Source organism: Acinonyx jubatus, chromosome X (genome assembly GCF_027475565.1).
Source record: "Acinonyx jubatus isolate Ajub_Pintada_27869175 chromosome X, VMU_Ajub_asm_v1.0, whole genome shotgun sequence".
In the NCBI taxonomy this organism is placed as follows: Eukaryota; Metazoa; Chordata; class Mammalia; order Carnivora; family Felidae; genus Acinonyx; species Acinonyx jubatus.
Window position 1 is genome coordinate 40,274,261 of NC_069389.1, and position 13,043 is coordinate 40,287,303.

At 44.8% G+C, this 13,043-nt stretch overlaps 1 protein-coding gene across 5 annotated transcripts in view; it reads left to right on the forward strand.

The window, feature by feature from the left end:
* Positions 1 to 8,798: 8,798 nt before the first annotated feature.
* The window catches only part of JADE3 (jade family PHD finger 3), a 135,551-nt gene continuing 131,306 nt past the window's right edge, over positions 8,799 to 13,043 (forward strand). For 2 of the 5 annotated variants that reach the window (XR_008290097.1, XM_027053955.2), the window contains exons 1-2: positions 9,134 to 9,272; positions 11,675 to 11,732. The gene's annotated coding sequence lies outside the window, so the exon portion shown is untranslated. Of the gene's footprint in view, positions 8,830 to 9,133; positions 9,273 to 11,674; positions 11,733 to 13,043 lie in introns of those variants that run through there. The other 3 variants (XM_027053956.2, XM_053202260.1, XM_027053954.2) reach the window with 3 other exon arrangements.

Consider the following 13,043-nt stretch of genomic DNA (forward strand, 5'->3'; position numbering starts at 1 on the left):
GACATATCGTAAATAACTTCTGAAAACTAAAGAAAAAGAAAAATTCTTGAATGCAGCCAGAGAGAAAAAAATTATTACCTGTAGAGGAGCACTGATTCAGTTGATAGCAAGTTTCTCATCTGAAATCATAAAGGCTGGAAGGAAGCGGTACAGTTTTCAAATGATGACAGAAAAGACCTGCCAACTCTGAAGTCCATGTTCAGCAAAAATATCCTTCAGGAATGAGAGGAAAATAAAAGACATTCTCAGATGACATAAAACTTATTAAATTTTCACTAGCAGATTTACCACTAACGAATGGCTAAAGGAAGTTCTCCAAACAGAATGGAAATGACAGCAGAAGGAGGCTTAAAACGTCAGAAAAGAAGGAAAACGATGAAATATGTATAAATAAAGATAAATATCATAGACTCTCCTTTTCCTCCTTAGTTTTCAAAAAAAAATTTTTTTAACGTTTATTTATTTTTGAGACAGAGAGAGACAGAGCATGAACAGGGGAGGGGCAGAGAGAGAGGGAGACACAGAATCCGAAACAGGCTCCAGGCTCCGAGCTGTCAGCACAGAGCCCGACGCGGGGCTCGAACTCATGGACCGTGAGATCATGACCTGAGCCGAAGTCGGACGCCTAACCGACCAAGCCACCCAGGCGCCCCATCTCCTTAGTTTTTTAAATCATGATGCATTGCTGAAGCAAAAATTGTAACACCATCTGATTTTGGGTTCAATGTATGTAGAAGAAACAGGTAAGAAAATGATATTTAAAACATTGCAGAGTAAAGGGACCAAAGGGAAAATGAGGTTTCTACACCCAGTAGACTGAGATAAGCTACATATGCGTATTTTTTTGCTTTTCTAAAGTTTATTTATTTTGAGAGAGAGAGGAAGTGGGAGAGGGACAGAGAGAGAGGGGGAGAGGGAATCCGAAGCAGGCTCTGTGCTGAGCCCTGATGTGGAGCTCGAACTCGCAAACCATGAGATCACGACCTGAGTCGAAGTTGGACGTTTAACAGACAGAGCCACCCAGGCACCCCACATACGCGTATTTTAATACCTAGAGCAAACATTAAGAAAACCATGTAAAGCGAAATACTCAAAACCACTATGTACGTCAAAATGGAATTCTAAGAAATATTCAAGTAACCCACTGTAATGCAAGAAAAGGAAAACAGAAGAATGAGAAATAGAACAATAAAATATTAGGCTTTAGCCGTAAGATATCAATAACTATGTTAAAGGTAAATAGTCTAGGGGCGCCTGGGTGGCTCAGTCAGTTAAGCATCCGGCTTTGGCTCAGGCCATGATCTCACTGCTCATGAGTTCGAGCCCCGCATCAGGCTCTGTGCTGACAGATTCTGTCTCCGTCTCTCTGCCCCTCCCCTGCTCGCACACTGTCTCTCTCTCAAACATAAAAAAATAAAACATAAAAAAAATTTTTTAAAAGGTGAATAGTCTACATACATGAGTTAAAATACAGAGATTCACAGAATGGTTTTTAAAAACAACCCAACTATATGCTGTTTACTAGAAACTCACTTCAAATATAGTAACATAGGTAAGGTAGAAAGTAAAAGGACGGGAAAAGATGTACTACTCAAATGGTCATTTATGAAAGGAGTGGTTATATTAATATCAGATAAAGTAGACTTCAGAGCAAACAAAATTACCAGGTACAAAGAGGGATACTGCATAAAAGGGTCAATCCACCAAGAAGACATGGCAATCCAAAATGTGTACGCACCAAACAACACAAGAGAGCTTCAAAGTACATGAAGCAAAATCTGATAGAAGTGAAAGGAAAAATAAATCCACAATTATCGTTAAAAACTTCAATATGCCCTCTTAGCAGAACTACTACACATGAAATCAGCAAGATTATACAACTCAAAACCATCAAGCAACAGGATCTAATTTATAGGACACTCCACCCAATAATAGCATAATTCACATTCTTTTCAAATACCCGCGGAACAGGCACCGAGAAGGATAGCTCATAATCTGGGTCATAAAACAGACTTCAACAAATATAAAAGAACTGAAATCATACAGAGTATGTTCTCTGACCATAATGGAATCAAACTAGAAATTAGTAACAAAATCAACAGGAAAATCTCCAAACAGTTGGAAACTAAACAACACATTTCTCATGGATCTATAGGTGAAAAAGGAAATCTCAAGAGAAAAATTTCAAAATACAATGAATGGAACAAAAATGAAAATATATCAAAATTTGTGGAATGTAGCTTTAGCCAAAGCAGTGCTGCCATGGGAATTTAGAACACTAAATGCTTATTTACATCAGAAAAGGGCAAAGGTCTACAAATCAATCATGTAAGCTCCCACCTAAAGACACTAGAAAAAGAGGAGCAAAATAAAATGAACTCACAACAAGCAGAAGGAGAAAAATAATGAAGATAAGAGCAGGAATCAATCAAATTGAAGAAAGGAAATCAACAGAGAAAATCAATTAAACAAAAAGCTATTTCTCTGAAAAGATCAATCAAGTTGATAAGCAAAAGAGGAAGATGCAAATCACTAATACCACAAATGAGACAGGAGAAACTACAGATCCTTATAGCCATTGAAAGGAAAATAAAGTCCTCACCCCAGTCCTCAACCCTTCTTTGGAAGAAAGATGCTATGTGAATGTCTGCCCATAACACATACATAGTCAATCCATGAACAAAATGTTCATAAACTCTGTCAGTATTTGGAAAAGAAACTAGCAAACTATGAAATTTATTTGACATTAACCCCCACCTCCCCCGCAAAAAGAACTACTATATGATCCAGCAATCCCACTTCTGGGTGTATGTCCAAAGGAAACAAGACCATTATCTCAGAGAGGTGTTTGCACTCCCATGTTCATTGCAACTTACTCACAATAGCCAAGGTATGGAAACAACCTAAGTATTTGTCAACGAATGAACAGATGAAGTAATTGTGGCATATATATACAATGGAATATCATTCGGCCTTACAAAAGAAAAAGATCCTGTCATTTGTGACAACATGGATGAACCTGGAGGGCATTATGCTAGTGAAATAAGCCAGACAGAGAAAGACAAATATTGCATGGTATCACTTGTACGTGGAATTGTTAATCAGTTAAGCATCCGACTTTAGCTCAGGTAGGTCATGATCTCACAGTTTGTGAGTTCGAGCCCTTCATTGGGCTGGAGCCTGCTTTGGATTCTGTGTCTCCCTCTCTCTCTATCCCTCCCCACTCACGCTCTGTCTCTCTCTCAAAAATAAATAAACATGGGGCGCCTGGGTGGCTTGGTCGGATGAGCATCCAGCTTCGGCTTGGGTCATGGTCTCACGGTCCATGTGTTCAAGCCCCACGTCAGGCTCTGTGCTGACAGCTCGGAGTCTGGAGCCTGCTTCAGATTCTGTGTCTCCCTCTCTCTCTGCCCCTCCCCTGCTCATGCTCTGTCTCTCTCAGTCTCAAAAATAAATAAAAACATTTAAAAATATATAAATATTAAATGTATATATATAATAGGAAATAAAAGGGCAAAGTCACAGAAACAGAGAGTAGAATAGTGGTTACCAGAGGCTGAGAGGGTGGGGAAAATAGAGGTTGGTAAAAAGGTATGAACATTCAGCTATAAGATGAATAAGGTCTGAATTTCTAATGTATACCATAGTGACTATAGTTGATAACAACTGTATTGTATAATTAAAATTTGCTAAGAGAGTAGAACTTAAATGTTCTTACCAACAAAAAGGGTAAATATGTGAGATGATGGATGTGTTTTTAAAAAAGGAATACCATGGGGGCGCCTGGGTGGCTCAGTCAGTTAAGCATCTGACTCCATTTCGGCTCTGGTCATGATTTCATAGTTTCGTGAGTTCGAGGCCCATATCAGGCTCCCTGCTGACAGAGCAGAGCCTGCTTGGGATTCTCTCTCTGTCTCCCTCTCTCTGCCCCTCCCCTGTCTCTCTCTCAAAATAAATAAATAAGCTTTTAAAAATTAAAAAAATTAAAAAGGAATAGTATGAAAAACCCTAGGCATTTAAATTTGACAACTTAGATAAAATGGACCAATTCCTTGAAAACCACGAAAACTCAACCAATATGGGATTTATAATCTGAAGAGTCCCATAACTATTAAAGAAATTAGATTAGTAATTTAAAAGGTCTTGGGGTGCCTTGGGTGACTCAGTCACCCACTCAGTCACCGGTTGAGGGTCCAGCTCTTGATTCGGCGCAGGTCATGATCCCACAGTTTCATGAGTTTAAGCCCCGCATCAGGCTCTATGCTGCGCAGAGCCTGCTTGAGATTCTCCCTCTTTCTCTGCCCCTCCCCTGCTCGGACTCTCTCTGTCTCTCTCAAAATAAATAAATAAACTTAAATAAAAATAAAAGGTCTTAAAAAGAAAGCTCCAGGTCCAAATGGTTTCACTAAACAATTCTACCAAACGTTTAAAAGAATACGAAAAAATTTCTACCAAACTACCAAAATTCTACCAAACATTTAAAGAATTAATACAAAAGAATTTACACCGTCTTTTCCAGAATACCAAAGAGGAGGGAACACTTCTGTGTCAGCGGTCCCCAAGACCATGCCTGGACCCAATGATTCACTAGAAACTCAGCACATAGTTAGGCTCAGGGCTATGATTTATTACAGTGAGAGACTGCAGAGCAAAATTAGCAAAGGCACAGGGGGTGATGCCCAGAGAAAAAACCAGGTACAAGCTTCCAAGAGTCCTCTCCGACTGGAGTCATACAGGACATACCTTAGCCCTCCAGCAAACAGTTGTGACAACACATGTGAAATGCTATCTATCAGGGAAGCTCCTGAGAAACTCAGTTCCCAAGGCATTTATTGGGGTTGGTCATATAGGCACCGTCTGCCTAGCATTTACCAAAATTCCAGACTCCCAGAAGGAAAGCAGGTGTCCCACACAGACCATATTGTTTGTACAAACAGCTTAGGCACAGCGAGCCACTCTTATCAGTCCTGGTAATGACGGGAATCCTCCTCAAATCCAAGTTTCCAGATGCTAACCAAGGACCAACCTTGCAAGCAGGCCCTTCAAAGGATGGCAGTCAGGCCTGCTATGTTAACTCTTGTCTGCACAGCTTGGATATCAGGAGATTTGAAATGTAGTCGCAGCAGAAATCACACATGCTCAAATAGTTCAGGCATGGCGAACCACTCTTATCAATGCTGGGAATGGTGGGAACCCTCCAGAAATCCGAGTTCCCAGTAGCCTTCCAAGGGCCTTCTGTGTTAACTCTTTTCTGCACAACTTCCCAACTCATTTTATGAGGCCAGTATTATCCTAATTCTGAAACCAGCATTCGTTCATGATAAAAACTCAAAGCAAACTAGGAATAGAAGGGGGCTTTTTCGGCTTGATAAAGAGCAGCTGGTAGTTTTCTTTATGGTGAAAGATGGCACGTTTCCCCCTAGGACAGGGAACAAGGGAAGTATGTCCACTCACATCACTCTCACTCAACATAGGACCGAAAGTTCTCGCCTGCACAATAAGGTAAGAAAAGGAAATAAAAAGCAGACAGATTGGAAGGGAAGAAATAAAACTGTGTATTCACAGACAACATGAGTGGTTGTGTAGAAAATCCCAACGAATCTACTAGAAAATTTCTAGAACTAAAAAATGGGTTCAGCAAAGTCAAAGGATACAAGATCAACACACAAAGATTAATTGCATTTCTATATACATACTGATAATGAGCAGTGAAACCCCTCCCACAATACTATTTGTAATCACTCCAAAGAAAATGAAATACGGTGTACAATGAACAAAACACGTATGGGATCCACGTGCTGAAAATTCCAAAATGCTGAGGAAAGAAGTCAAAGATCTAAATAAATGCAGAGGCACACAAATCATCTTCATGGACTGGAAGATGCAATATAATAAAGATGTTAATTCTCCCCCAAATGGATCCGTAAGTTTAACACAGTCCCTTTAAAAATCCCAGCAGAGTTTCTGCAGATATAAACAAGCTAATTCCAAAATTTATATAGAAAGGCAAATGACCTTGAATGGCTAAAGCAATTTTGAAGAATAAAGTGGGAAGAATCACTCTACCCAATTTTAAATCTTCCTATACAGCTACAGTAATTTAAACTTTGATATTCACAGAGGGGTAGACACATAAGAACAACAGAACAGAATAGGGAACCAAAAATATCCCCACACCATTCGTCCAACACAACATGCCCAACTGATTTTGACGAAAGCAATTCAACGGAGGAAAGAGAGTCATTTTAACAAGTTGTGTTTGAGCCATCAGACCTCTATAGAAAAAAATATGAATCTCGACCTCATTAAGTTCACTTTTTATAGCAAAATTCAAAATGAATCATGGATTTAAAAGTCAAGTATACAACCACAACACTTTTAGAAGGAAATAGAAGAGAAAATTTGTGGAACCTGGTGCTAGGCAAAAAATTTCTTAGACACGACACGGAAAGGACAATACGTATATGCAGACATTGAGGGGTGCCTAGGTGGCTCAGTGGGTTAAACATCCATCTTGGGCTCAGGGCATGATCTCATGGTTCGTGGGTTCGAGCCCCGCGTCAGGCTCCGTGCTGACCATTCAGAGCCTGGAGCCTGCTTCAGATTCTGTGTCTCCCTGTCTCTCTGACCCTCCCCCACTTGCACTCTGTCTCTCTGTCAAAAATAAATAAACATTTAAAAAATTAAAAATAAACGCAGAAGTTGGACTTCGATAAAATGAAAAATTTGGGGCTGCAAAATCCCTTAAGAAGATAAAAAGACCACTACAGACTGGGGGAAAAATTGCGAACCATGTATCTGACAGAGAACTTGTATCTAGAATATATATAGAGAATTCTCAAAATTCAACAGTAAGAAGCCAACAATACAATCAGAAAATAGAAAAAAGACATAAACGGACATTGCACCAACGAGGATATACAGATGGCCAATAAGAACATGAAAAAATGTCAACATCATTAGGGAAGTGCAATTGAAAACAAAGAGAGATCACTAGACACCCATTAGAATGGCTAAAATAAAATTATAGTGACAATACCAAATGCTGGCAAAGATGTGGAGATCCTGGATCTCCCACACATTGCTGGTGGGAATGTAAAATGGTACAGACAGTCTAGAAAATGCTGGCAGTTTCTTGTAACACTAACCTGACGCTTAGCATCTGACCCAGCAATTGCACTCTGGGACATTTGTCGCAGAAAAAGGAAAACTTATGTTTACACAAAAAACTACATGACTGTTCATAGCAGTTTTATTCTTAATAGGCAAAAATTGGAAACTATCCAAATGTTCTTCAACGGGTGAAAAAACGCACCGTAAACACTGTAGAACACCAAAGCATAACAACACTGCTAGTTAGCAGGGAAAAGGAATCAACTATTGATACAGGCAGCAACCTGGGTGGATCTCAAGGCAATTATGCTGAATGAAGAAAGGCCAATTTCAAAAGGCATGATTCCATTTCCATATTCTTGAAATAACAAAATTATAGAGATGGGGAACATGTTAGAGGTTGCCAGGGGTTTAGGGTAGGTGAAGGAGGGGACTGTGACTACGTTGTGTAGCAGGAAGAATTTTTGTTGTGGAGGAACAGTTGACTGTGGTGGTTACACAAATCTACACATGATAAAATTGTGTAGTAGTATATACACAGACACAGAAATTAGTGCATGTAAAACTGGTGAAATCTGAATAAGGTCTGTGGATTGTCCCAATGTCAATATCTTGGTTATGTAAGATATTAGCACTGGGGGAAACTAGGTGAAGAGTACATGGGTCTGTCCTGTAATATTTTTACAGATCCTGTGGATCTATCATTATTTCAAAATGAGTTAATAAGACAAGGTAAATCTGGAGGACAATGAATGTTTTAGAACTCACACATTTGTGTATTATGAAACGGAATTACAGCTTTGCTATGTAAGTCAGAAAAAATACAGGAGAGCCTACATTTTTGTCTAGCCAAGAAATGTAAATGAAAATGACAATATGAGTTCATGGTAATTGTACATGGTCCATTTCCAAACCCAGATAGGAAAACCATAAAGGGTTTGTTGCTTAAACATCTGTATGAGTTAGGATTCCACCAGAGAAGCCAACCAATAAAACATTTTACACACACACACACACACACACACACATTATTTATTTATTCATTCATTCATTCATTCAAAGATATTGGCTTACACGACTGTGAGGCTGGCTAAGCAAATCCAAAATCTGTAGGGCATGCAGTCAGAAAGGAATGATCGGGCCCACCCAGATTATCCAGGATAATCTCCCTCACTTTAAATCAACCGATCAGGGGCTTTAGTTACATCAGCAAAATATCTTCACAGCAACACGTAGATTAATGTTTGATTGAATAACTGAGGCGGTAGCCTAACCACGTTGACACCTCAAAAAGCCACACAGCATCACAGACCATTTGTGCTGGCAATTGAATAAATTTATTCTGTTCCTAGCCACCCTGGCTTTATTATTATAGGTAATTCAAGCGCAAACAACTTAAATCAACAGTGGCCCACAATGAGTTTTATACATGAGGGTCCACTTACAGAACTTTAGAGTTGAAAGGGCCATGAAAGGCTTAGTTTGTATTTCAGCACAGCCAGGGCACCTCCCCATCGTCCTCTCGGGCACTTATCCGGGCTGAGGCTCCCCCCAGGCAGCAGCGCGCCCAGCAGGAGCAGAGAGGAACCCACCTGGAGCACGACGCCGCGGGTGCGGGAGCACTCAGGGGGCGGAGCCTCGAGGCGCGCGGCGGTGGCGACGGCGCCCAGCCCGCCAGAAGAGCGCGCGGCGGGCGGACGGCGGGGAGCCAGCCGGGTAGGGCGAGCGCGGCCGGCGGTTGGGGTTGGGGGGGGGTGATTGGGGGGGGGGTTGGAAGGAAGGGGAAGAGGCGGAGCGTGGGAGCGCACAGTGTCAGGAATACAATAGTGCTCCGCGCCGCTTCAGCCGCCGCCGCCACCGCCGCCGCTGCCGCCGCCGCTGCCGCCGCCGCCCAACCGCCGGCCCAACGCTGAGGCCTGACGGGCCGGGCGGGCGAGGGCCGAGGGCGGGAGCTGAAGCGCAGGGGGCGGCCCGGGCGGATCAGGCGGCGGGGCGGGGGGCGGGGGTGGGGAGGAGATTAGGGGGCAGGTGCGAGGGAGGGGAGAGAAGAAAGCGAGCGGTTAGGGGGGCGGTTACCACCCCTACCGGACTCGCCCGGCACATTGCCGGGCCCGAGTGTGGAGCCGGGAAGGAAGGAGCCGCGACCTAGCTGCGCGAAGGTAGGCGCCACCGGAGCCGGACGCGGGGCGAGCGGGGCTGGGGGCGTCGCGCCGGGTGGGCAGCGGGAGTGGCGGCCTCGGGGAGTGGAAGCGGGCGCCGCGGAGCGCGGCGTCCCGGCCCAGCCTGGCAGCGTTCCGGGGCGCCCCGGCCCCACATCGCGGTCGCTCCGGCGTCCCCGGCGTCTCCGGGCCGAGAGCGTGTGTGGGCTGGGGTAAAGTGCCCGCCGGCCCCTCAGTCGGCCGGGGGAGCGCCGGGTGGCCGACGCGGGGGGCGGGGGGCGGACGCCGAAGCTCGGGCTCGACTACGGCTCCGCTCGGGCAGGAATTGAGCGCCATAACTGTTGCGGCCGTCCCCTCCGGTGCCCCCTCCCGGCGCCCCCTCCCTCTCTGTGCTCTGCCGGGTCTCGGGGCTCCCGGGGTCAGCCCCGCGGCGGGAGGACCTGCTCTGCGGGCCGCCCCGGGGCCGGATGCTCCAGGGAGCGGGGGCGCGCCCCTGGCCGTTTCGGTGTTTGGGGGGCGTGCGGAACCGAGTGCTTGGCGAGGGGGGCCGGGCGGCTCGGGGGAGTCCGGGTGCCCCCGGAGCAGGAGCGTGAGCGCCCCGCGGGCTAGCGAACTTTCCCTCCCCCTCCCGTCATTGTTCGGGCGCTGCCGGTCGGGGGCCGCGGCTACCGCCGAGCGCCGGGCGGTCCGGGGGGGAGGGGGGTGGTGGGAAAAGCAGGAGGGCTTTGCGAATCTTACGGGAAAATTTTCCCACCGCTGGGCACGGCAAAGTTAACTTTTCTCCAGCGATCGAGTTGGTTTTATTCCCTCGGCCGTGGGGCGATCGATTTAAAAAGAGAGAGAGAGAGAGTGAGAGCGTGCCTCCCTCCAATCTTTTTCTCTCGCTTTTCAGAGCCACGGCTTCGGTGAAGTCTGGCTTTAAATTGCGCAGGGCAACCTGCGTTTATTATTTGTGAGAAGGAGAGGTGTGGGGGGGGGGGGCGGGATCTCGAGCGAGTGACCGTAATGGTGGTATGTGAAGGCATGTTTAAAAGTTGGTATCATTGTGTAGCCCTGGGACATATGTAGTTCCCAGGCATTTGGCAAGAAACTTGTTTGGCCGCTTCTCTGACTTTCTGAGTTGCTAGGAAATCATGCCCTCAGATGTGCAAGGTTTTTTGATGTGAGAACCGTTTATCTGTGAAACTGAGGATGGGATCCCCGCCCCCCCCCCCCCACTCCGGACGCCGTCTGATTGTATAAGAAATCAAAACCGTGTTGGTGGTGATTTCAGTGGCCTGGAGGGAAGAGCGACCTCATTCTCTGTATTCAGTCCGGTAAAGATAACTGTCTGCTTCTCTCTAAACTCGGAAAGTAATGGAAAATAATTTAGGTAAAGACTGGTTGCACAACATCTTGGCTCAGTTTAAGCAACTCAGAATCCACTTTCCCAGAGTAGTTCTCTTAAATACCTTCCCTGAAGCCACTTCTTGCCAGCCTGGGGATGGGGGTGAGGGTGAGAAAGGAGTTGGTCTGAACAAAGCATTGTGTTTTATTTAATTTAATATTTTCATAACATGTGTAAACAATGGGAATGTGGATCCCTGCCTCTGTACCCTTTGAATACCTAATTTTCATGCTTTTATAGCATCATGTGATTACTCTCCGGATAAGTGAAAATAGATTTTTTTTTTCTTTTTTGTTTAGCCTAGGAGCATTTTACCTCTATAACATCGTTTTCTTTTTTCGTTTAAAGTGAGCTCTGAGCTGAAATACTCGAATCGTAAACGATAATACCTCTCTTCAAAGGGGTGAAGGGATTACATGAGATTTTTGGGATGTGCTTCTCAGTATTAGCTACCATCATTGCCACCTTTTCTTTAGCTGTGCTCTTCTCTACAATTTTGTTTGCTAGAGAAGAGTTCTTAACCCAGTATCTTTGCCTGGAAACAGCTCCTTGCATTTTTCATCCAATCAGTTCTGGGATACTTTGGGATGCAGGTCTGGTTCTAGAACCCACACATTGTCTCCCTCCTTTCTGAGTCATGTTGCTGTGCCTTGGCAGTGTGATGAGTGCCTTCTCACTTTGAGTAGCCTGTGAATCTTGGTCACAGGTAAGAGAAAGTGGAGAAGGGCCTTCCACTCCTTCCTGAGGTGTTTGTGATCAGCTGTGAGAGCCAGGAGTAACGTGGAAGCAGCCTTAGGGGTGCCTGTGTTCCCCCTTCTGGCCTGTGGATGAGGTTCTGAGAAGGACAAGTTATGATGCAGAGCTCTCAAAGTTGAGACACATGGGTTAGTGAAAGTAAAAATAAAGAACAAACGATGTGAGGCTGGTAGGTTGGGTATGATCCTCTCCTTTGATAATGCTTGTCTTTTCCCTCCCTTGTGTTCCACCAACCATAACAATCCATTTCTCTCCTCAGCTACACCAGTCTATTTCGTCTTTTTGCCCACTACTTTGAGGTCTGACTGGAAAACTAGGCAAGTATTTTGGGGGATGTTGGGGGAGGCAGGAGGCACCGGGTGTTTGTAAGGGCATGGCATTACAGAGGGCTCTTAATAAGCCTTGATCAGGGATACAGAGGTCCTATTATCATAGGACGTAATGCATCTACCTCCTCATGGAGGTTATACAAAACAGGATCTATCTGAGGAGGGTAGAGATCATATGCTGGCTTACATTAAAAAAAAAAAAAAAGTCTCAGGGTGCCTGCATGGCTCAGTCGGTTGAATATCCAATCTTGATTTCGGCTCAGGTTATGATCCCAGGGTTGTGGGATCAAGCCCAGCATTGGACTTTGTGCTGAGAGTGGAGCCTGCTTAAGATTCTCTCCCTCCTCCTCCCCATGTCTCCCTCTCCTCTCCCCTTCCCTCCCCCTCCGCCTCCCCCCTCCCCCCTCTCTCCCTCCCCCCTCTCCCTCCCTCTCCCCTTCCTAATTACCCCCCCTCAAATGAAGTTTAAAAACTTTTAAGAAAAATCTCATCAAGGAATAACTTACCTCACCTTATAGGTGAGGGGTGAGTGTTGGGTGACACCCATCTGGCACTCTTCTGAAGTGGCTAATATGAGGACACTTGAGTGGTTTAGAAGTTTCTCACTGTTGTTCAGTTACAGTGGCTGGGAAAGCTGAAGCATTCTGGTTTGTGGGGGAGAGTCTAGGATGAATGGGTAAAAATAATTAGTGAATAAAAAGGTGCTAGCAAATGCTCATTGGAGACCAAGTAACTACCACATTGAGTTTTCTGTTTTCTGAAATACTTGTGACTCCTCTGTGGTTATTTTTGCCTCCTGCCTGTAGGTCTCTCCATAGACAATAGCAGTAAAGCTCTTATCATCAAAACTGCCTCTGTGGTTCTCTTGGGGGACAGAAAGAAGGGTCCTGGGAAGAATTTGCCTGACCCCATGGCTAAGCTTGGGAAAAGTAACTCAGAAGGCAGTCAACTGAAGAAAGTATGTAGGGTGCCTGGTATGGGGAAATGGTACTGAGGTTTTGACCAATAGGAGATACCCATGTGTTCATTAATACTGTTCAAGCAGTAAATAATTTAATCTCCATCACAACCCAGAGGCCATAGCTGAGCTCTGCTACCCAAGGAGTTCCTTGTCCGTTGATGTTGGCTGACAGGCAAGGAAATCCAAGCCTGGAATGTGCTTTTTGGAATAGCTGACAAGAGAATATGGTATCAGCATGGCCAGTACACCAGCCAGACCTTGTGTGTTGGAGTCTCCTGGGACAGTTCTTCTTATTAGATTTTAAAAGCTTCTTATTTTGATTATAATTACAGAAATAT